Genomic DNA, 24,640 nt, shown 5'->3' on the forward strand with positions numbered 1-24,640 from the left:
ACTAAACATTTCTGGGGACTGTGATTTATGTGATGGAAGTCATAGGTGACACTAGTTATCAGAATTCTTTAACATGCTCCCTGGGACAATATGACAAACCTCCTTCTGCCTGCAAATATCATGCATCTCTCTCTCTCGTGAGCTTCAGCAAACACAGGGCAGCCCAGGAGCACAGAGAAGAGCACAGCTAGGCCCCATTCTGCTCACATTTCTATGGTGCCAAAATGACAGGAAGCCATATGTGGATGATGTGTGTGCTTCACTCACACACAAAGTTGTAGTCCTCAGCAGTCTCGAGTGGTTGTAATTCTGGGTTACAAAATCCAGCAACCCCCCAGCTGCTACTTCATTTGTGTGTGTGTGTGCGTTTGTGTGTGGATTAGGTTTATATTACATTCTGGGGACCATTGTTCAGGTCCCCACAAAAATCTGTGAATGAAAAAACTAAAAATACCAAAAGTCCCGTACTTTGTTTCGTTACTTTTGGTTAGGACTGGGTAGGGATTACGGTCGTCATGCTAGGATTACAGTTTTCCCCTTAGAAATGAAAGGAGAGTCCCCACAAAGTTATAATTACAAACCTCTGTGTGTATGTGTGCGCGCGCCTGCGTGTATGCGTGTGTGTGTGTGTGTGTGTGTGTGTGTGTGTGTGTGTGTGTTTGAGAGTTAGTAGTTAAAAATGCATCACAAGCATCACAGTAAATATCAGGGCAAGCAAGCTGCCACTTCAATAAACTGAATGAATGGATATTCACACCCTCCTGCCGTTTGCCTTTTAGTTGGTTGATGTGTGTGTTTGTTCTTTCCCATAGCACCTCATGCTGGTGATTTTGCTCTGAACATCCAATTCCTGGGAGGTTGAGCTGTGATTGTGGCTTAAGAAGCCCAGAATTATTCATTTTTTTGCCTTGCGCCTCCAGGATTCAGTTTGATGGTACAAATAAGGTGTGTGTATTGTTCTTTATTGTGCTCAGAGCTTTGGGAGGGCATTGGGAGGCTCTTCTGCTCCCTTTAAAATATTGATTACGGGGTTTTCCTGCAGCACTGGTGCATATCGTGTTTTAAACAACAACAAATACTTTGATAAATGAAGATCAAGCAGAACCCAGCACTTGGTTTGGCCACGGCTAATAGCTATCGTTTCTGGCCTTGTCGACAAGATGACTTCTGCAGTACCTGTCTTTGCAGTAAAAGCAGTTAATACCAGAAGATTGCCCACTTAGCACAAATAATTATGAATAAATGGCCAGGCAATCTGCAGATGACACTATAAGGTCTTTTATCCACCGATATTTATCAACAGCAATTACAGTCTAAATTAATTACCAGTTAACAGACAACTGTGGACAACTAACTTTTTGGCCATAAGCTGCCTATATGCTCAGTAAAGAGATGTATGAAGTTTGCAAGCTTATAAATGGCTTTGTTATTCTAACACGGAGTACAACACATCATGGATGAAGAATTTTTTTTCACAATACCTCAGAAAGATCCAGTTAACATCACCAAAATGTTGAGCATGAGAATATAATGATGTCATATTAAAAGTCACAGTGTTATAGCCCTTTGCTTCTTGTGGATAATGACAGGAGAAAGACCAAACTTCCGGTTGGCTTTTTTCTAGACATCCCTGTACCAGTGTGGTATGACATTTTGAATTAAAAATAGCTTGAACTATAAAATTTCCATAAGCATAGCAATTTTACAAGACATTTTGTGTAAGCCATGCAAGAACTTCAGCTGGCTCCCTGGTGTCATAAGTCAATTGGAAAATAGGTGCAATTAATTCAGGATAGTAATGTGCAAATGAGCGTCTTGTTGGAGCTTGGCGTGCAAGCCATCGTCCTCAGGCCCACAGAATGCCCATTCTCTTCCAGGGAGTCTAACATGTCGTCCTTTCATTTTCGGCTCACCAGAAATTACGAGGAGGAACATCAAGACAAGGATCTCACCAATTGCAGAGTAATCCTCAGCTAATTAGCTGTGTATCAGCACTCCCATTCCCCAGGTTAGAGGGGTTGGAGGTGTTCAGTGGAAATACCAATAAAGCCTTAGCACTTCATCTTTGTACTATAATCTTCTGAGGAACAAAGATTAAAAAACACTGAGTGGATCACTCCTTGCACTTCAGCCATGCTTTTCCTGCTTTCATTGGCCAGCTGGTTGGCAGGGTTTGGGGCATCCTCCTGCAGGTTTCAGTAGGATCCCATCTGACCACTTTATGACTTTCTCTTCCATACTTCCAGCCCACTACTGCTTCTGGCTGTGTGCTCAGATTTTTCCAGAAAAATATGACCTGTACATACTTTATGAATCACACACTCCTTCCTGGATTCTAGGCAAACACATTTAAGCATATACAGACCTCAGGGCTTAATCAAGATGAATTGTTGTTTAGCTACTTAAAAACTACACTCTTGCGTCATCCGTGAGAGGAGAAAAATGGTGTCAGATATTTAGCTAATATTTGGTGGTATTGTTCCATTATGCAGTGAATTATATCTTTTACAACTTCACACAGTGAGGCAAACTACAGTGTGAGGCAAAGCTTTGTCATGGAGGATTTGGCTGAGGTGTAATTTAAAGGTCAATTTGTGTAATTTCCGACAGCCCATGTGAACGTGACAGCATTTAAGACGATATTGAGTACAAACGGTGTGAATAAATGATCTGGCAAGGTTCTGTGTGGTACGAGAGTGGATTAGTGCAGGTGCTGGCTGGCTCCTCTTATTACCCATCGCATGGCTCTTCAGGTCGCACCCCACATGGCCCATTCACCGGGATACTTGGTAGCATGAATTGCTTCTATTTTAAAAAGTAAAAGCGTTCCTGAATTTTGAAGTACATGGTACACTCATCCAGCCACCTTGTTTAAGGCCTAAGCGATGAAGTCTCTCTGGTAAATCCTGGGGAATGGGATTACAGGAGTGGGTGGGTTAGTGCTCACCGTTCCCCCGGCAGGCTGTGGGAGACACTCTCATTGCAAATGAGTCTCCCAAAGATGATGTATGCCCTGAGTGGCAGCAGCAGCTCCTCCTTGCTCTCATGTTTGCCTTCTCCAGTCGCAGCCCCTCTGCACGCAATTGGAAATATTTCAATGGCAAATCTTCTCCTTCATAGCTGTTTTCTTCCTGAGCTGTTTATCTAATTGTCCCAGACATCGTAGACTGGAGTCAAAGACCCCCCATGTTTTATAGAAAGTGACCCCCCTCCAGAGCCACACCTATTCAATTCAGATTATCAGGACATATAATGTATTATTTATCCAAAACAGTGGTGGCAGCTCAGGCTTTAAGGCTGGATATGACTTACTGAGTCTTTTCATGACTTAATGAGACTTACTCATGACTTATGAGTTTACTGAAAGACTTGCTGCGTTTGTAGGTAATCCAGAGGTCAGGCAAACGTTTGAAGGGTAAATTGTGTTCTTAAGATCATCCACAAGTCACCACACTAGGCTAAGCTGAAATGCTAGTGCCAGAAACCCAGAGGTCCACCTGACGATGCCGCCAGCTCCAAAGTCTTCAGTGCTATTTGGTAGATGCAAAGGTTTTCATGCTGCAAGAATTTCAGCCTGGGCGATAGGTTTAGGTTGCTATACGATGGCACACAGCCCAGCCACTATAAATAGGCTCTTCTCTATTGTGAAGTCCAGCCCCCTTTCGTCCTTTTTTCACTCCAGCTTAATTAGATGGATGAAGTCAACTTCTTGAAGCAATCAAAGCGTATTGATTTCCTCCCATAACGCACCCTTTTATTCCATGGGGCAGTGCTTCCATGACGAGGGTCACAGGGGTGGAGACAGGAGATTAGGTCCAGTGTCCTCTGACTTCACCTTGATGTGACCTCTGCCCCCAGCCATTCCTGGAGCCCGAGAATCGTCTAATGAAACCTGGCTATCATGCTGAAAGCCAGTACCACTACCTACCACAGATGGTGTAGAGAATTTTTCAAACCCAGAAACATTTGATTTGCATATGAATGCAACTATATAACATAAATGTACAGTACCAGTCAAAAGTTTTTTCTACATTTGCATGCTACTAACTTAATATTTACTAAAAGTACACTCAATATTCTTTGCTAACAAATAAATTTACAGTATATTCAGCATTTGAAGACATTTATTAGCTAGAAAATGTCATGTTTGATTCATCATAGTAACCTCCTCTAACACCTATAACAGTAGAGGAAATTCAAGGCACTCTTTCTACAAGGGACATTAAATATTGGTCTGTATGAAGCACTTAACTACTGCATTTAAAGTTAAAGGACAACCTAGAATTTGAACATACCATCACCATGCATCCAGTTAATTGGATGTAAGACATGCACTGTTGCATACATTTTCCATTTTAGGGAAGGGAACTTTTTATTTGACTTATATTTTCATTTATATCTGTTCACTCAACTTTCCAGTGGTTAACAAGAATGAAAAATCTGCTGTTTAAAATGTGAAATAATTTAAAAGTGGTAAAACCTGTGTTATGCAAAAACTGGTAGTGTTTATGACATGAATCTCTTTTTAAATTTTTGATTAATTGCACAATTTAAAGAAATACGAGAAATATACGAGTTTTTTCATTTTTATTTTCTGAAATTTCTGAAGTCACTGTGCTATATCACATTTATCAGCTGGGCCTTGAAGAGAAGCCATCTGATATGTTACAAAACCCAGCTGGATCGGCAGTCAACATGGTCAGCGTGACCAGCTGGGCGCTACTACGGGCGTGACTCAAACATCTACAGCTCCACCAGTAAAATCACATTGGTGTCGTTTTATGTGGAGCTGCAAGCATACAGTTCCATCTGGGTTGTTTTGCCTCATTTTAGCCCGCAGATCCACCAGCAGAGTGCAGAGGTACTCAAGCCGGCACATTCCTAGGCCATGGGTGACACAGTAAACCGTAATGAGGCATCGATAAAACAAAGCCATGGCCTTTCACTGCGGCCAGAGGTCACCCTTGTCATTAGGCTGACCTTTTCTGCAGTGCCCCCACTAGACATGAAAGGAATCATGCTGGTTGGCCACCCGTTTGTGTTTGGCGTGATTGTTAGGGGGCACGGACCCCAAGAAGATGACCTTACTGAGAACCTGCTGCCGCGCCGTGACCCCATAATGTCCCCACTTCACCATCCTCGGGAAGACGGGGCATCTGAGGTTGGCATGACGACTGGGACAGCAGAATGAGGAAAATGGAAAGAGGCCGAGCAGGAAGCGAGGGAGGGAGTGAGGCTTTCGGAGAGAGCACAAAGGAAGCGCCGACACTGATGAACGGCCCAGTTCAGCACATCACATATGATAAAATGCTAAACGCTAAAAATAATAATACCTGCAGACGAATTTGCTGTCGCCTGGGACCCTGAGGCCAGGGGCAGAGGTGGGGGATGGCGGGATGGAGGAGTGTCGTGGCAGTACAAACAGCAATGGCTGCACTATTACCAGCTGCCAAAGTCAGGCCTGGTTCACAACCACCCAACCACTCCCCCAACCTGATCTGACCCCAAGCCGTCCAAGTTGGGCCAGCTGTCCTCCATCTAATTAGCTGCCCCTCAGAACACCAAGGCGTTGCCCCCCCCAACCCACCTGCTTCTTGTGTCCATCTGACTGACAGCAGGGTGGGACGAGGGACAGTAGGAGGAACTCCTAGACACAAAGATTGTGTCCATTTCATTTATTTTATTTAGCAGATGCTCCTGTGTAAAGTGTTGTACAAATGAGGCAAACAGCATATTACAAACATGCGTTTTTCCAGGAGTCAATTACGTAGCTAGACTGAGCTTCCAATAAATGCCCAGGTACAGATGTAAGCAATACTGGAGCAGGAGCTGCACAACATCTACCAAACAAATCAAGAACCTAATAAGACAACTATTCAAATCCGTAGAAAGTGCAACATTAAGAACATACAGGAAACATGGAATGGGGTAGGCTAGTAGAGGTCTTTCTAGAACAGATCTTGAGGTCTTGAGGTATTTCTCGAAGGTGGAGAGAGACTCTGATGTCCAAGAATCTGATTCTGCATCATCTTCATAATGTTTATATAAGTAGTGATACCATTTCAAGTTATTCAGTGCCTGATTCAGAAGCTGCATTACCTTCTGTCACAAGCAAGGCTTGCCAGAAGCCTTTTCAATGAAGCCAGAGCAAGTGTGCCCCTCCCACACTCCCTACCCCCCAGAATTGATGAAAGGAGCCCTAGTCACCTTCAATATACCCTTTCAGGTTACTGGGAAACACTTTCAGGTAAGCCCAAGGTACACAGTGCTCCCCCCACATCACTTATTAATAACTGGAGTATTGTTTAATTATGCCTGTGGATCAGCAAGGCCTATGGGGGGTGAAGGAACATTGCAGGAGGTCACCTTCATGTCACTCGCATGCCCAAAAGCCCCAGGGTGCACTGGAGCATGAGCCCAGGGTAACAGTGGGAGGTCAAAATAAAAAAAACAAAAAATCCTTGTAGCGATAAGCATTTAGCATGTAAATTACCTTGGCGATCTTAATCTAACATCTCATTTGCCTGATTAACGGTCACAAATAAGGTGTGAGGCAAGACAGTGTTATATGAGGTACCCTTGTGCTGTAATCAACTGTCTCCAATTGCTATGCTCCAGACTGACGGCATCAACTTCCTCTCCGGCCAGTTTCCATCACTGCCTGTCACTGGCTATCTCCTGTCCCTGCAGATTCGCGTCATCCTGCTCAAGCACGTATTTCACTTACATTTGTATTTACATTTGTTTTATTTAGCAGATGCTTTGTCCAAAGTGTTGTACAAGTGAGACAAATAACACTTTACAAGTGTATTGTTGTCATGGAGTCAATTAAGCATAAGTGCGGCTGGGCTGAGCTTCCAAAGAACACCTAGGTCCAAGTGTAAGCAGTACAGGAGCAAGAGCTAAGCAGAAATTTCTAACAAAACATTAATCTAATAAGATGTTTATTCAAAGCAGCAAAAAGCGCAACATTAGTACCATTCAGGGAACATGGAGTGGCGTAGGATAGTAGAGGTGATCCTGGAATAGACAGGCCTTGACCTGTTTCTTAAGGGACATGACGAGGACATGGGAGCCATAGAGATGGCCAAAAGACAGGAGCTCGGCAGTAGAAGGTGCTTCAGGCAGCCCTTAGGTAGCAAGAGCAAATTCATCCAGTCATAATGAGAATCGTCATAGTGAGGGTACAGGAATTACCTCATGTCTTCTGGCTACAACGCCATTGAACTCCGGATAGGTTTAATATGCTATCCTCAACTTTAAAGCACCTTTCTGGTCAACTTCACCAATATGATCCGTCACACATGCAATGAGATGAAATTTTGATCTCTTTTGTCATGGTGTAAAGAAATACCAACAGATATGAAACATGCCATGTTGAGACATAGACATAACACATCAGTTAAAATAATACAATTTAAGAATACAACTGTGCAACAGGAGTGTACAATAAGTACATTTTTGGCTACAGTGATATTATTCCAGTGCAGAGAAGGGGAAGCTTATGGTGCTTTTTCACTGGCATACAGGTACCAGGCCGCACCCAACCAGTACCTCAAAGGGACAGTTAAGTCATGGTTCCAGCTCGCTTCAGTTTTCCACTGCAGAAGGGTTGGCTCAGTAAAGGGCAATTCATACTTCACTTTTGGTTGCGCTTTTGGTTTTGGACAAGGGGGCGTGACGTAAATTCCGTCTGGGGTTTGCTGCAGACAGCTGTGGTCGGTGCGCATGTAGCCCAACTTTTTATGTCTAGCGGAAACCTTGTGTGTCTGTACAAATTACATTATTTTTTTCCAGTAGGTGGCAGCATGGAACTTCATAGATCAGCCATCAACGATGAAATAGTAGAGGAAGAATAGTTGTTGTTGTTGTAGTAGTTATGGTAAGCAGCTGTACAGTATGTGGAGAGCTGGAGGTTCCCGCATATCTAATTTTTAATACAGTCCAGATGTTATACAAAGGTATACGCTATTTAAAAATTCTGCACTCTTCTGGCATTTTGAAATTTTGATGATAAAATTCACCGAGTGGCAAATTTTGTCAAAAGGATTTCAGTATAGCTCAGAATGCAATATTTACGGTAGTACCTCCCAATCCTACACTAAAAAATTCACTGTTGACAAAAGTTTACCCATTTCACTACACTACTTGTATTTGTGTTTGTTGCAATACATCTGCCTTTTCCTGGTCTGGTGGAATACTACTGTTGTATGCATGATCCGACTGCAACCATCCACATCCGCAGCCAAAAGTAGTCTGAACACAAGCTGCCCCGTGCTCGATTGTCTGCTGCCTGAAAGCACATGAAAGTACATGTGGAAAAATGAAGTATGAATTAGGCTTAAAGGCATTGGCAGGTCTGGAGAGAACAAAAAACGAAGAGACACTTGTTTACTGTTCACACAGTACGTGCTAATTTCTGCTAGCACGTCTGCGAATATCGCCATGCTATATTTGCATCAAACACTAGCAGAATTAGCATTAGCATGCATAAATCTGCATGACAAATCTGTTTCATTCAGCTGTTCTATAGTACTTTTTCAAGCAGGAGATTGAAATTTTCAAGTGCTCAATTATGGAGAATGCATCAATACATTGCAATGTGTGATACTACTAATCCATGCATATCAAAACAGATCACCAGTTTTGTGCATTTTGACCAGTCAGATGATGGTGATGTAACCAGCTCGCTTGAGACATGCTTGCAGCATGTTAGACTGGATACTGGTCGGGTACAGCTCACATACTTTAAAAAACCATTTGGCTTGGGTCTTGATGGCAGTGAAAAAGTTCCATTAATCATCTCAAACTTGGACAATGAGACGTTCCATGTTCAGAACTTGGAAAATACTGACCCTAAAGTGGTACAGAAAGGTATTTGGGAAACTAAGGAGCTTAGCCATCCCAATCTCTCGATTCCTCTGACTCTGAGAGAGAAGTCTCCATGGATTTCTGTTTTCTTCCTGTAACCAAAATTACTCTGCATCCAAAGCAGACATCCCAAAGCTAACACCATCCCACTCAGTCAAATGTTACACATGAGAGACCGCTAAAAAAATGCAAAGAGCTCTTGATTAAATATCTAATACTGTAAATCTGGTACCTACTGCTAAAGACTTTTTATGGATTTAATATCGTATTCACAAAGTGGCTAAAAACAAAGACTTTTATAGACAAGTAAATAGGTGAATTGTCGAACATGTGTGGGGGCAGCACAGCTCTTTACCATTCTATTATTCAAAAGAAGCAAAAAGCTGTGTGTGTAAATAAGACCCAAAATCCTTGGAAATCCTCTTTAAAGATGTCAACATTGACAGGCGTCTGCAGACGGTAGTGATGCACCATTTTTCCACCGCTTAAGATGTCTTCAACAAAATCCCGAACCACGTAATTTGCTCTGTCATTGGATTACATCCTCCCTGCAGGAGTGAAATCATGTTGGACTGGATGTTAAGGTCTGAAACACGTATGTTCATTATAGCACTATAAGGAGAAAGACCAAAAAAATCTAACTCTTTTGGAGAAAAGTCCTCCAGGCCCTGTTGAGAATTTGAGCAATTATTCCAGCAGCACAAATGGCACCTCATGTGTAAACCCATTATAAGCCATAATAAGCTTCTCTTTAGCTGTCTAATGTGTTAAGGTTATTGATCTTTTTAATAGATCCTATCAGTTCTTTCCAGATCAATGATGCTCAGGCAGCTTCTGCATTCTTCTACGCGCCCTTGTCTGCTTGAATAAACTGCTAGCGATTCAGCTACACTTACAGGAGAGCTCTGGAAGGGCAGGATGTGTCATTATCCTGGTGAGAAGCCATCACATGTCCTGCGCTTAAAATCGGAGCGCCATGCCGTTTTTGCAAAGGTGATGCCATGAGGTGAACAAGATTCTCCCTCAGCTCATGCTGCTGAAACCGATTGCAGAAGGATCTGCATGGAGAACTGCATTCATTTGGTTATAATAGTGGTTTCTAAATAGCATAGTCAATGGTGGTAGCATTCACAAGGCATTAGAAAAGTCTTAAAGCAGGGTTAGACAGGAACTAAAAATCTTAAATCTTTAAAAAACTTTGGGGTCCTTCACTCCAATGTTGCCAAGTGGGAAGAAGTCCCCCAGGATAAATTTTGCTGAGAGGTATGAGAGGGGAGTCCACCACAATGAATTTTGCCCACAAATCCATGAGCCCATCAGGAAAATGCCCGGTATGCCAGGTGGTCAATTTGGATCTTTGATAAAGTGAAATTGCCTCTATACTTGAAATCAAAGTGAAACTTTGTACATGCTTTCCTTGCAGCTGGAGAATTACTGGAGCCCACACTGCAGGGCCATGCTATGCGGAAAAGCCTGAAATATTCATCTATCCATTTTCTATACCTGCTAGTCCTATGCAGGGTCACAGGGGTCCAGAGCATATCCTGGAAGCTATGGGTGCAAGGCAGGGAATAATCTAGGATGGGGGACCAAGGGATGATTCGGTAACTGCAGTTCACCTCAGCATGTTTTTAGACTGTGGGGGAAACTGCAAAGCTCGGAGGAAACCCCATGACGATATGGGGAGAACATGCAAACTCCAAACATGTAGAGTCAGGGCAAAGATTCGAACCATAATCCCAAGGGTATGAGGCAACAGTGTTGCCTGAAATCATCAGCATTTTAGGGTGGCACTGAAGAGTGTCTCTTTTTTGCTTTGTCACTGATTAATCATTCCAAAAAGGAAATGGAGAAAGCAATTACTGTGAAAACAGCTCACGGCCCCCCGTGGACATGAGCTTGAGAATAAACAGAATCGCTTTTGGTTTTTAATGTTCCGTCTTCAGTTGCTATGTGGTTCTCCAGAGACCGTGCAAAAGAGAAACGTTCAGGTTCTGGAGTCGTCACCTGCCCAGATCAGCACCAGGCCCAAATGGAATCTGAGAAATCCTCCTTTCTCAGCTGTGTTTCCTTGAGTGATTCACTGCCCATTGATGAAGTGAGAGCAGGAGAGGAGAGAACTACATCGGGGAGTTCATTTTTTTTTTACCCTGCTCATCGGAACATGAAACGAAACACATGGAATGTGCCATTAACACATGTTGGGCCTAGCTTTTATGAAACCAATGATGTTGCCATTACCACATTAATCGTGTTACACTTTTAGAAGCAAGAGAAATGATTCATTGTGCCAGATACACAGGGCGGCAGTAAAGGAGCAGAGTCAAATTCCTGTACTGTACTGCAGGAGTCATCTGCAGCTTGAAAAGACAAAGGGGAAAGCATGTTTTAAATGTAAGAACAAAATCAGCCAATTTCACGGATATTGGCAGGAGAAATTGAATTTGTGCAGTCTTGGCTCTGAGCATCTTATTTTTAAAATGGTAATCTCTGAAATGAATGGGGGAATGGCAATCTCATAAGCCAGTGCAAGTGTGCTGTTTACTCACGGCATGAGAGAGCAGCACCCTGGAGAAGAATGCAGAACACCAGCAGCGGGTAGGGTGGTCATACATGCCTTGTTGTGCCTGCCTCCATCTCTCTAAGCAGTTCCATTCAGGATACAGCTAGCAGTCTCTCAACTTCAGGGGAAGACCAGAATCTTTGATGTTATGGTTTGGCTGGTGAATTCAGATCAACAGGAAGGCATAACAAAACAGGCAGGACACAGAACATGAAGATGCAGCCACACTATTATTATTATTATTATTATTATTATTATTATTATTATAGAAAATTACACATGTTGTATGTAATTATAAGCTAGGGACAAATTTTCCAGTGACACAGGGAGTTCAGACACACAGAACAGCATCACATAGCTTTAACAAATGCAGCAAAGAAGGTTTTTGTGCTTCAGCATTTCTAAACCTTTACTAGAAGAATCCAAGATAGTAGTATGAGCAACTATACCTACATTTACAGTTATGTTCATGTTATCTGTAATGTTCTCTTAGTTTGACCATCGGCAGGAGTTAACCAGTTTACTGGTGTGCCACATGGATTTTGAGGAGCTCCCACGGCATTTAAGAAAGTCTTCTTGGGTTGTGAAGGCTTGCATTCTTGCCCATAAATAGGAAGGGATGATTTCCAGCAGTTTTTTTGGATAAGAGTTTTTTTGTAAATGTGACATGATTGGATATGAGCAGGGAGTCGGTAGAGAAGACTCGGCATTGGCTTGTCATATTCCCTGCTTTCCAGTTATTTCCCAAATCTTATGATTGGGACAATGTGACTTGACTCTTATTTGACTATCCCTGCCGGCCCCTGGAGGATGGGCTCCCCCTTTGAGTCTGGTCCCTCCCAAGGTTTCTTCCTTCTAGGGAGTTTTTTCTTGCCACTGTCGCCTTTGGCTTGCTCACTGCGGGCTTTGGATGCGGATGCTGTAAAGCGCTTTGAGACAATGTAATGTTGTGATAATGCGCTATACAAAAATAAATTTGTCGTTGTTGTATCCTCTCTCCTTATTGTGAAACTAATCCAACGTCATGTGAATAATCAGTGAAGATAGGAGAAGACTACAGGTAGAGCAGAGAGACACCCAAAACCGGGAGCTGGTCTGTCTCCACTGTGTTTAGTGAACAAACTGATCCACCTTTGGTCCAGGATGGATCTTCTCTTTTCTCTTGTGTTTTTGCTACATATGTTCCTCAGGTATGTGAGTTAAATTATGAGGTCATTATGAGAGTTTACTTCTAGTCCCGACAGGACTCTCTGCCTCTGATTGGACACTCACCTCCGACCACCGGCAGGAAAATTGTGGTTCCTTAAAGGAGTTATGTGGCTTTATGATGTTTAACCATAATAGGTATTTTCAAATGCTTTACACGTACAAAAAAAAAAAACATTTCATGTATGCCTTTCTTTCCACTGCAATCTCAAAGGAATACATAGCTCTGGAAATCAAGTTTCTAAATATGGGGGCAATGACCCTTTTAACATGACAGAATGGGTGAAAGTGAACGCGTGATTTGTATGAGCCAAGTTACACAATGTTCCATATTTTTCCTTTATAGACTCACTGACACCATATCAGCCTTTCACAAGATGTGTGACTCACAGGCATCAGCACATTGGCCAAGGAACTGGCCTCATCCACCTATGAGGCAGCCTCACCTAGAAAAACTGGTCCCATTTGCCAAGGACCAGGCACATGCACCAAGGAAACACCCTCAGTCACCAAGGAACCAGCCCCGTCTGCTAAGGACCAACTAAATGAATACCTTTTTATTTGCATCTCTATATTTCTCCCTTGGAAAATTTGATTAATTACCGATATACTTTTGTCTAATATCACCACTACCAGCGGTGAATCTTGCTAGCTCTTATTAGCAGAATAAGATCACATCATTTTTTTATACTGCTGTAAAAATTTAATTAATGATGAATTATAAACATCGCTGGTCATTGTCACGCTCGGTGCCGGTGAACGGGCGATCGCTCGGGCAGGCGGGCAAGGAGCAAGCCGACAGGCAGAATCCGGGGTAAAACGGGGGTTTATTCGGATAATGGGAGCGGGGAAATATCAGACGTGGACTCACACCTAACATCAATGACAGACACTGAACTCTGGTAAGACATGGACTCAAAAAGACAGGACTGATTGAAAATAATCGGACACAGCTGGGTACGATCAGGGAAGCACACGTGGATAATCAGGGAGGCGTGGCACACATGAGGATCGTACGAGCCGGGCATCACAGTCATATGAATAAAATAAAAATAAAATACTGTGTCCCATTTTGATCGTAATCGATCCTCCTCCAATAACTATCAAATTAACAAAAAGACTTGTTTAGTGGCAATGTGGTTTAGTATGAAATTATATATGTTAACATACAAGTTTTTCCATCTTCCATGCTTATTTAGCACAAAGGTGATCCTGTTGTGTGGTGGGGGCGTATCACACAAAAGTGGCCAAGAGTTTCAAAAGTTCCCGGTTGAGTTGGACCAGGTTCCTGAATTTCAGTGAGAAAGTGTTGTAGGCTTACAGTTGAATCCTGCACAAGTTTTTCCTCACCAAGTGTTATACTGACATTTCAATCTTTTTTCTTTCGCATTGAAATGTAAGTTCTAGCAAACAAGCGTCACCGTTGCATGAATTGCTGTTGCTGAGTTGTTTCTACTTGTTTCTTTTCTGCGTAAAAGATATGTATAGTGTAGGAGCTGTCTACTGTCAGCATATGTATTTAGGTTTGCCAATACAGATTGTTGCTTGTTGCACAGCATGCCCTTCCTGTGGTTTTATTGAAGGTGTTATCAGCGATTAGTCATGTCGACTCGACTTTCATGACATTTCACGATAGCTGTCGACTTAACTCATGAAACCCATAGGACCTTTAAAGTTGGCTGTACCATGTCCGAGCATGGTTGACCCACTCTCCACCCTCCTGCTGGTCTGTGCTCACATTATGCTTAAGATTCTGGCCCAAGCACGTTTTCACCGTGTGATTTTTTGAGTTGAAGAAAACATGTCTCACAGTATAGTGGAGTTCATGATTAATGTTCTGTTTGTGGCTTATTTAAAATAATTTCGGACGTGATGACAGCCAGCCCTCTTATAGATTTATTAAGTATGCAACACTGTGATTTCCATTTAATTGTGCATGTATAAGATGTTAGTCCCCTATTTTACCAAATTTTTGAGTGTTGCATGTAGTTGTTCCTGGATACTGTCATAGCCCTAATTTCCAGCACACTGCACCTCTGCCATAGACCAAAGTGACCCCTTTGTCACAAGGTTTGTTAAATGTTTGTTGCTACCTTATCTGTACACCCTACCTGATCCGTCCCTTCCAGGTCTGGCTCATGTTTGGTGTATATGTGCGTATGCGTGTATCATTCCCATCATTGACATCATGTCTTTGTTCCATGCCTGGGCACGGTTAGCAATCACATTAGATGCGTAAGTCCAACTGAACCATGCCCAGATCCACCGATTCAAGCATGGTTTAGCGTACGGTTCACTTTCATCTATTGGATGATTTTATTTTAAATAGTGTGGGATAAACAAGTTGAAAGCTCACATATGTGTTTTTGAAAGACGCGTATGCAAAGAACATTCCAGGAATATCTCAGAGTCAACAAATTGGTGCTTAAGCCAGAGGGAAAAAAATTATCAAACACACTGAGAGCATCTCCTTGTTTGTGTGCATTATGTAAAATGAACATTAGTGAAAGGTGGACACTTTAATTGGTATTCACATCTGACCTGTGTGTGGGATGCAGTGCCAACCTTTTCTCCCCAAGCAATAACATTTCACTGTGTTCTCTTTCAAAGGGAACACCATATTAAAGATTCCAAGGCCAATATCAAACAAATAAAAACATGAACAGATTTACAGTAAAACCTCGGATTGCGAGTATAATTCATTCCTGAAACGTGCTTATAATCCAAAGCACTCATATATCAAAGAAAATTTTCTCATTATAAATAATGGAAACTCAGATGAATCGTTCCACAACCCAAAAATATTCATATAAAAATGATTAGTACAAAATAAAAAAGGAAAAATACATGAAACAAATTAACCTGCACTTTACCTTTGAAAAGAATCATGGATGGTGTGAGGGAGATGAACGAGAAGAAGAGGGTTATTTTGTAGGACGACTTTCACTATAACTAACGGAATCACTGTCTGTTGGCTCACTGGAATCTTTTTCTTTTTGTGCGACTTTAATAAGGAACCTATCCGATGACAGCCGCTTTTGCCTCGTTTCCGATTTCGCGGAATTGTGGACATTGTATTGTTGTTAAACAGATTCATTGCTCATACTGCTATGCCTTTATTTGGGTGGTGCTTTTCTACTAAATTTCGACTATACGGGTGAGGCATGCCAACTGAGACTGACCATGGGAGACGATTATCCACAATCCCACAGCGAGAGAGAGAAAGAAGAACCATCAGCTCAGTTGTGATTACGTGATGCTAGGCAGACAAAGCATATCCGTAATACTTGTATTGCAAGACCTCACTCGTTTATCAAGTTAAAATTTATTTTAAAAAAATTGCTCGTTTTGTAAATCACTCGCAAACCAAGGTACTCGCAATCCGAGGTTTTACTGTACTTTTTATTTGGTCAGATCCCATTAAGGATGATAATTAATTTTCATCTCACAGTCGTGAGACTTTTAGATACTCTAAATGGAAAATGTAACCATACTTCTTCAAAAGCAGCATTTTAACGGGGAAATGGCCTCCCTCTAAAGTCAGCTTTCAGGTGTTTCCCATAAATCAGAGTCAGTGAATAAATTCAGTGGGTACCTTTTGAGTCACTCCTTCCTGTACCCGCAAAGGTGTCCCACAAATATGAGCCATGGAAAGCAGCTTCTGATGCACCAGGTAAAGTTTACCTGTGTGACAAAATTTTCTGCCCATGCAACTGAGGCACAGGTGGCCTGAAAATCGCTCTCAGTGACGTACGTCGCAGCGGCCAGCCCCGCATCACAGTCCCTCTGGTGCCGGAATCTACTCATTCTAATTATGGGGGTCTTCTTCAAATGACAGATGAGCTCCGCTCACCCCATGGGGTGCGTTTACATCACGGCTACCTCACCAAGGCAACACAGCACCACCTACTGACACATTTCAGAAATGCCACCTCACTCGAGCTCATGGTTTTCCTGGCAGAACAGACGACATTTGAAGGTTGCCCTGGCTCAGGACTGGGGACACACTGGTGGAACAACACCAGATGCAAATGAGTGTGGTGTATCAGGGGAAACGTAGTCAGCCCATGTTTAATGCACTTCCGAATGTGGTTAAATGTACAGCACAAGACTGTGTGTGTGCCTATCTGATTGTCAGCACATCTTCTGGGGTCATTCACAGACCCTGCAGGGTGAAAGGCACCTCGACAGCTTTTAATTATAACTGCTAAAAAGTGAACTGTCTATGGCATGTGACGGCATCCACACAGCAGGCTCTGTGTGGTAAGGCCACTACCTTCACAGTGCACAGAAAGGTAGGAGAAGCAGCTCTACTCCACTACATGACACTGAAGGAGGGCCTTTATCCGAAAAGGATTTATCTCCCCTGGAAGCCTGGAGGAAACACCGCCCTGTAGATGGAGGGACTGTGCCAGCAGTTTATACTGCAATGCTGATTCATGAGAAGTGTCTGAGATGTACCCCCTTCCATCTGCCCCTGAGGCAACAGGTAGCAGACAGGGTAGTGTTACACTGCTACTCAGGAACAGTGCAGTGTGGTCGATCTAGAGAGCTACCCCTGCAGGAAGGTGCAGCACCAGCAATCTGCAGATGGAAGATTCCAGAGGCTGCCTGTCATTCCTGCAGAGCTGCGAGTCGTCTCCATGGCTGGAGCCTGCAGGAGCAGTGACCCACAGCTACCCACAGTCTCTCTGTCTTCAGGAGTTTAACAGACTTGCTGTTTTATCATTTTGCTTGTCAGTATTTTAAATTTAGAAATGGAGAAGGCGTCCCTGCCAGCACTAAGTGCCGATTTTACAGCTGTCCTTCCAGGAAAGAGGATGCCATCAGTAGGCACATTTCAGTCTATTATAAAACACTGCCATCACGATAATTGCCAGATGTTGACGTGGAGGAAATAAGGTGTGACACCGGCGGTCCCTGTGCGGACTCAGCATGTTCCCGCATGCCGCAATCCGGCACTGAAGCAACTGGAAAGCCGTTGTCTCGGCAAAGCGATCCGCGTCAGATTCTGACTGTGACAAAGCTGCAGCGTGGCAGTTAATGAATGTGCTCTTATCGATCTTTTTTCATAAGGGCTGAGTCCCGTGCCTTTTTTCCGGTGGGACAGTACCCGTGATCTGACTTGCAGTGACATTTAAAGGCTACCGCCACATTCTTCACCGACTTTTATCGATATCTGACAAGGTTGCAATGCATCATCTTCCTCTCTGCCAAGAATATTCCAGAAGTATATAGATGCCTGTCGTGGAGTATGATGAGCTGATTCAGTCTGTCGCTGGTGAATGTTTACCATCTCTTCATGTTCTACCTCTGTCCCCTGCGGAGGGCTATTTCCAGCCCTGTTTGGGTCTCCAGATGCCACATGATGGACCGTCAAAGACAAATAATTGTAGTTTTAACGCAGGCTTGTTCTCCCTCAGGGGGAAGAAACAGGCCAGGCTCTCCAGCTAATGCTGAGTTTTTATAAGCTGCCCAGTACTGATGATTATTTCTCATCCCGCCAGCAAACTAGTTCCTCTGCATCCTTTCCCCTAAGCTGACGACATTGGGCTTTTTTCCATAAATGTAGCAACATTGTAGCTCTCATGTTTTTAATTGATTTCAATTTCCAATTAGTTTTGGGTGACTGAGCACCTTATTTTCCTTTACTTTGTCTGCATTAAATTCTATTATGAGCTTATCCTCCATCTAAAGCTTCTCACCTCGAGCATAAACTAAAGCAAATGACTCATGGAGAATTCGCCTTCCAGAGCTTTCCAGAAGATGGTAGCCAGAAAGGAGGGCAGAGAACGACAGTGAACTTGCTGCTATTCTCTGCCTGTGTGGGATGGATATTGGCATATAAAATATTAAAAACCTGTTGAAGAAAACAGCAGAAGGGCAATACAGCGGCTGAAGAAAAATTAGGTAGGAGTCGTGTAACAAGGGAAACATCAATGACTGACAAGAGCTATCATAGGAACCAGAAAGTGGGACATATAGTCATTAAAACCACCTCCCCAGGTCTTAAAATGAGAATTACGTGGTGTTTTAATTAGACCTCCTAACATACAAAAAATTACCTGAGAATATGTTTATTCTTGTATAAATGTCCAAAGAAATTTTCTATTCTTGGTAAGTGATTATAATTCCAGGCAAGACAAGGTTAGTCCAGCCTATTAGACATTAATGAAAAGGTGTTTCTTGGTGTCTTGTTACAGTACATGGGAATAATCCTTCTGTTTGGTGAGACAAGTGGCAGTGAGCAAATGCAAAGGTCACGTCATTGTTTGTAAAATGCAGGCAATAACAAGAATCAAATGCTTGCATAATACTAATGGCTAATAGTAATGGTCACCTCTAATTAGCAATTAGAAAATCCATAAATAAAAACATGAATGTGGTAGATTATGGAACCTGAGGCCTTTAGGGGCTTCACAGCTAACGACTGGTCTTCTGACTACCACACTCTGAGCAGCTTTTGTGTGGGACACATCAGGTGCGAACCGTCAGGCACCAGAAGGTGACGATGCGATTCATTGTGAGAACAGGCTTGGAGAAAAGACTCTTTTCTTCAAGGCAAGTGCCTTTTGCTGTTCTCCTAGAGAACAACACCTTCCCTACCCGCATCGCCTTATACATTTATTCATGCCGCACATACAGAATTTTTATTTATAGAGACAAACTGAAAGAAATTATAAAATATGCTTGCTGTGCAATAATACAATTACAATCACCAAGCCATACTAATATATAAATGTATTAATACAATTAAGCCTAAAGCTACCCTGACACCTTTCCATGATTATATAATTAAGCATCAAATCACACTGATATCTGTCCATGATAATACAATTAAGCATCAAGTCTTCACGTGAGCTTCCCAGTCGTCTCTTAGCGTAAGTGCTGCAGGAGCAGGGTATCGGTTGCCATGGTTATTGAGCATCTGACCTGATGATGAGATGATCACAGGCTGCAGAAAACGCCCCTGAAAGCCAAGCGTCTCAGGCGATCCAGCCAGTGACATCAGCGGTGCCCTCTTCCACAGGCACATTATTGCATTAATTATTCCACATTCATATAACCGTCTCTGATACCTTTATGTTTTTTTCAAAATAATATAGTGATAGCGATATGGTAATCTACACATTAACGAAGACATAATCAGCTAATATTCTGGCTATTCTACAGTTATTTGCCCAAAGTAGATTTAAGCTATGGGATTCCCCATTATCACAAGATAATTTAACATGTCAAGCAAATCCCAGGGGCAGTAGTCAAGATTAGCAGTATTAAGCATTAACATTAAGAGCCAAGGAAAATTCAGCGAAATGATTAACTAATATGGCTCTCACATAATGACTTATTTAGCTACGCTTTGATATATTACAAGTCTTGTAGCTGAGAAAAGCCATTTACTTGCAAAGTACTAATAAAAAATGAATATTAATAAGTTTCCCTGCATTACCATAGATTATATTAACAGCATCTGTTATTGGCTGTTGGGCTGCAATAACTGGTTAGCGGCCTCGTCTTGGATACATCGACTGCTTCTGGATGTTTCTGGATCCAGGGGGGTTCCCAGAAACAGGCTGGGATGGATCTGCGGGAGGGTGGGGGGGTGGGGCATTACTGCTTCCAACTGACAAACACTGGGACGTTGTTTCTCACCACATGCAATTTCAACTTTTTAAGCTCAGCACTTATCTTTACAAACGTTCCTCACACGAAGAAACATCCTCTCTCTTTTCTGTGAGCAGTCAAACTAAAACTTTAGCCTTTAATCTTCACAGGCTTCATGTGTGTTCTGTTCTGAAAGTTGTTTTTCTCCCTTTTTTCCCACTTTTAGTTCCCAGCTTTCCTCACCATTGTGTGGAAAGCGTTATACATTTAAAAAACTCTGAATATTAATTCCCCCATGATGCCTATGACTCCATTAAACGGATCTTTGAAATACATTTTAAATGTGTTTGCATTGCGTGAGACACAATTTCATTGGCGTTTGGAAGATCTGGACAGTCCTTTGGGGTCAATGAGAGACAGGTTTATTAAAAAATCCCTAAATGAATATACAGAATCCCTCATACGTAAATAGCAGAGAGACATTGATATGTCAGCAGTACATCTTGCTTTATTTGATCTGTTTATACCCCAGATAACACAGTGCAGTCTGATAATAAATGTATCTTGTGCATTGTGTATCCTCATTATAGCCACATTGTTAAAATGGTGAACGACTGTACAGAACATATCCTAAGTTAACGATTCATCGATTCTAAAACATAACTGAGCAACTCTCCACTTTGACTTTATTCTGAACACGGCTGCCTTTCTATCCGCCTGGCTCTCAGTGGAGCCCCAGCATCGTGGCAGGATTCACTTGGCAGTTAACGTGTGTGCGGTCACTTCCAAACAGAAGCAAAACCTTAGTCAAATATGCCGGATTTGGGTCTTGTCCACAACAGGACCATGGAGTGCGCTGGGCACTTTGTGACCATTATGCTGATCATTCACTTTTAAAGCAGAGAATCCAAAATAATTACCATCCCACAGTGGAAATGGCACTAATGGGTTTGTTTGCAGGTTCTGGCCCTGGAGCTCCTTCCCTCTGTGCGTGTTTTTCTCCTGGGAACAAACAGTAGGCTCAGTTTGGCACCAGCAACTGGTCTGGCAGCCTGAGTGGTTAATCGCTACTCACTACTCGCTCACGGGGATGTGAGAAATGAGCCATTACTTTCTGAAGGATCGGTGAAGAGCGTTCAATAGAAACTTCGTCCAGGATGATCAAAGAAAAGGGCGATCTTACAGTGCATTTGTGCAAATCCAGAAACTTTTCCAGAAGGTTCTATCCAAGGGGAGGCATGTGTTTAATGGGGGGTCTGCATCAGGAATCACTCTGTACTGTAGGTCTGTAGCCTTGTCTGGTGTAAAAAACATATAGCCATGTGATTATGATTTAGTAAACGCACAGCATTTTAGTCATGGGACAGCGCAATCAGGTTTTTTACGGGCACAGATGCTGCATATTTGCCAGATGATCATGTGGAAACGCACTGTCACAGCTGCTCTGGTTGCCAAGCATATGCAAATACATAAAACAATCACCACATTCCTGACAATAAACAGACAGGCAAAATATTAATGGATAAATGATCAGATCCTTCTCTGTGAATCCTTTCAATCTCCATTACATACACAATACATACCAGGGCTCCGCATTTTTGTAGCAATTAATATGACAGCCTGAAGAGTCATACAGCATCCAGCTCCTCTGCTCATCTGACATGAACATCCGTTTAATTTTTAAAGGAAACAATGGTAATTAAAAAGCCATTTTAATTTCGGGCAGCCTCCTATTTACTCTGCAATAAGTCAGGACAATGGTCTGGCATCAAGAGCTGAATCCATAAGGTGTCATAATAAAGATATTAACTGGATCAGTTTGTCTCCAGCCTCCTTTTATTTGCCTATTGACGTTCTTCCAGTAACTTCAATTATGCATGAATCTACAAAGGGGAAGTTTATCTAAAAGGGTGATTGCAGTCAATATGTAATGCTGATTTTCCCAGTAGATTTTAATCCTGCCTCAAGGAAACATATCTTAACTGCATGTGTGTGTGTGTGTGTGTGTGTGTGTGTGTGTGTGTGAGCAGGTTTACCTATCCTTATGGGGACACAATGTCCCCATAACGTAATAAATATCCATTTTTTTCCCTTATGGTTTCCTGGTCCCCATAAGGGAAAACTATTTTATAAAAATTAGTGACTGCTATGAAAAAGCTAAAAATGCAAACTCTTGTGTTTTGCTAGGTTACTTATGGTTATGGTTAGGGCAGGGGGGGGTTAAGGTTGTCATAGTTAGCGTTAGCATTTTTCCCATAGAGGTGAATGAACAGGCTACATAAGGATTGGTATACCCTACGTGTGTGTGTGTGTATGCGTGTGTGTGTGTGTGTGCTGCTTTCCTGCTCATGTGAATTATGTTGAATGCACAAAGGCTGCTCCGTAAATTATTTGGAAAAGCACAGTATTAAAAATAACTTCACCACCTACCCGTCCACACCTCTGTTTAAGCTCTCCTGGGGAGGTGGGCGGCATTAAGTGACTTTTCCGCACACCCAGGTGGTGGGGTCCAGCTGACCCCGCATCTCTGCACATGTGTGCATAAACAGGCCCCAAAGCAACCCAGCCTTTTCTTCAGATGGCCAGGTCAGGCCAAGGGCGTCTTTCATTTCCAAAGCGAGTGAGATCTCCCTCCTTTTTGCATAACCAGCACTTTGTTATAAGGTAGCAGTCTGACGCAGGACAAAACATAGACATCATGCTGTCTGCTGTCAGAAATATGCATGTTACCAGTGTGACTTAATGTGTGTATGTGTACAGCAGCACCCGTCTGTGAAAGACGAACAATTATGCTAAGGGACAGATGGGTATGCTGAGTGCTATACACCCATCTGTGTTTGCATAATGGTGGCCAACACAGTGATGGGTGACAGTATCACCACAGCACAGGGACACTGGCGAGACTGAGATGGGTTCAGAGGATAGATACAGCTTTTGAAACAAAGCCTGGAGTAATTACACCCCCACTGGACACAGACACTGATCCCCAGGCAGTTCAACACCGTAAAGGGATGCTGGACCATAAATTCTAATCTAGGTTTACTGGGGAGGGCAGCTTTACCGTATTTACTCAAAAATATAGACCTCCAGTATGCGGTATGTGCTACTGTAACAATCATTAGTATGCATCTCACTTGATTTTTCCTCAATCCCTGCAGATTTACACCTTGAATACGAGACTTGAAATGGATGGGTGACCTAGACGCTTCAAGGTAAAAAAAAAATAAATTGGCTTGATGATTGTAAGCAGTGGATATACTTTGCAGGCCAATTTCACTTGAGAGTTTATGTGTAACGTAATTTTTCTAGTTTTCCTAGCCCAGATTATGCAGATGTGGTTCGTTCTTGAACTGCAATTCAAATGCGGCCTCGACGTATGCCTTTGCGTAGGAGGCCTCGCTGCACACACACACCCCTGGGCAATATGTCCTACTGAGAAGGTAGCCTTTCTCCTTGAAAAAAGTAGACCAGGATGAAGGACTGAAGGGCTTGCTAAGATATTCTGGTACGTTGATGCCGATGCCCTCCTCACTGAGAACATCAGCTCTGGATCCGGCACCTTTTGAAGACCCCTCACACCAATCTGATACTCATGGATACTTACACTTTAATTTGGTGTGTTTCTCAAATAATCTGACAGTATCTGTGATGGGCCTAGGATTGAAATTCAGGTGATTGGATTTCCTGTGCTGCTGGTGTCATGAATTCAGGACCATGGGATATAAGACTGATGCAAACACTAAAATGTCCAATAGAGAAGTGGGCACCTAGACCCTGACATATCTCATGCAGGGCTACAGGACAGAGTCACATGGCATTCATCAGTGCACAGACACTGGACGTCACATGCGTAGATACATCACACACACGTGCACATTTGTCCACATGCAGAAGCCAGTGGGCAGCCATCAGTGCAAATAATCTGGGTTTTTTTGGCCTGTTAAATGGGAAGAGACAGTGGAAACCCACACAAACACATGGGGCACACAACACACACACAGCTGGTGATGGATTCACCCCCACAACTCTGGGGAATGAACCACCGTGGAGCCTGGAGGTACACGTGATCTAGCGGTATCTGTCACATTTACTTGTGATATAAGGGGCGTAATAAGAGATGGGAAAGGCCTTGTTAGCGCCATCAATGTCATCTCCTTCTCTCTTTACTCCTGGTGACTCCCTGGTCTTTTCAAACAGCAAATAATTGACACCAGTTTCCAATTTCCACAGCGATTTCCCCATCAGTGGGAAGATGACAGAGTTTTTCTTCTTCATGTGAGGACAGCCGGCGTGGTTGGAGATGGAGTTGCTCCGCAACCCGGGAGTAATTTAATGGGGGGTCCGGGTGTTTTTGCAAGTAAAGAATACTAACAGCAAACTGAAATTACAGACAAG

At 42.7% G+C, this 24,640-nt stretch overlaps 1 protein-coding gene across 2 annotated transcripts in view; it reads right to left on the reverse strand.

Moving 5' to 3' along the window:
• Positions 1-24,640, reverse strand: part of LOC125723039 (signal transducer and activator of transcription 4-like) — a 340,474-nt gene that overhangs the window by 100,574 nt on the left and 215,260 nt on the right. The window lies entirely within an intron of this gene.

The sequence above is a fragment of the Brienomyrus brachyistius genome, chromosome 1 (assembly GCF_023856365.1).
Source record: "Brienomyrus brachyistius isolate T26 chromosome 1, BBRACH_0.4, whole genome shotgun sequence".
Classification (NCBI taxonomy): domain Eukaryota; kingdom Metazoa; phylum Chordata; class Actinopteri; order Osteoglossiformes; family Mormyridae; genus Brienomyrus; species Brienomyrus brachyistius.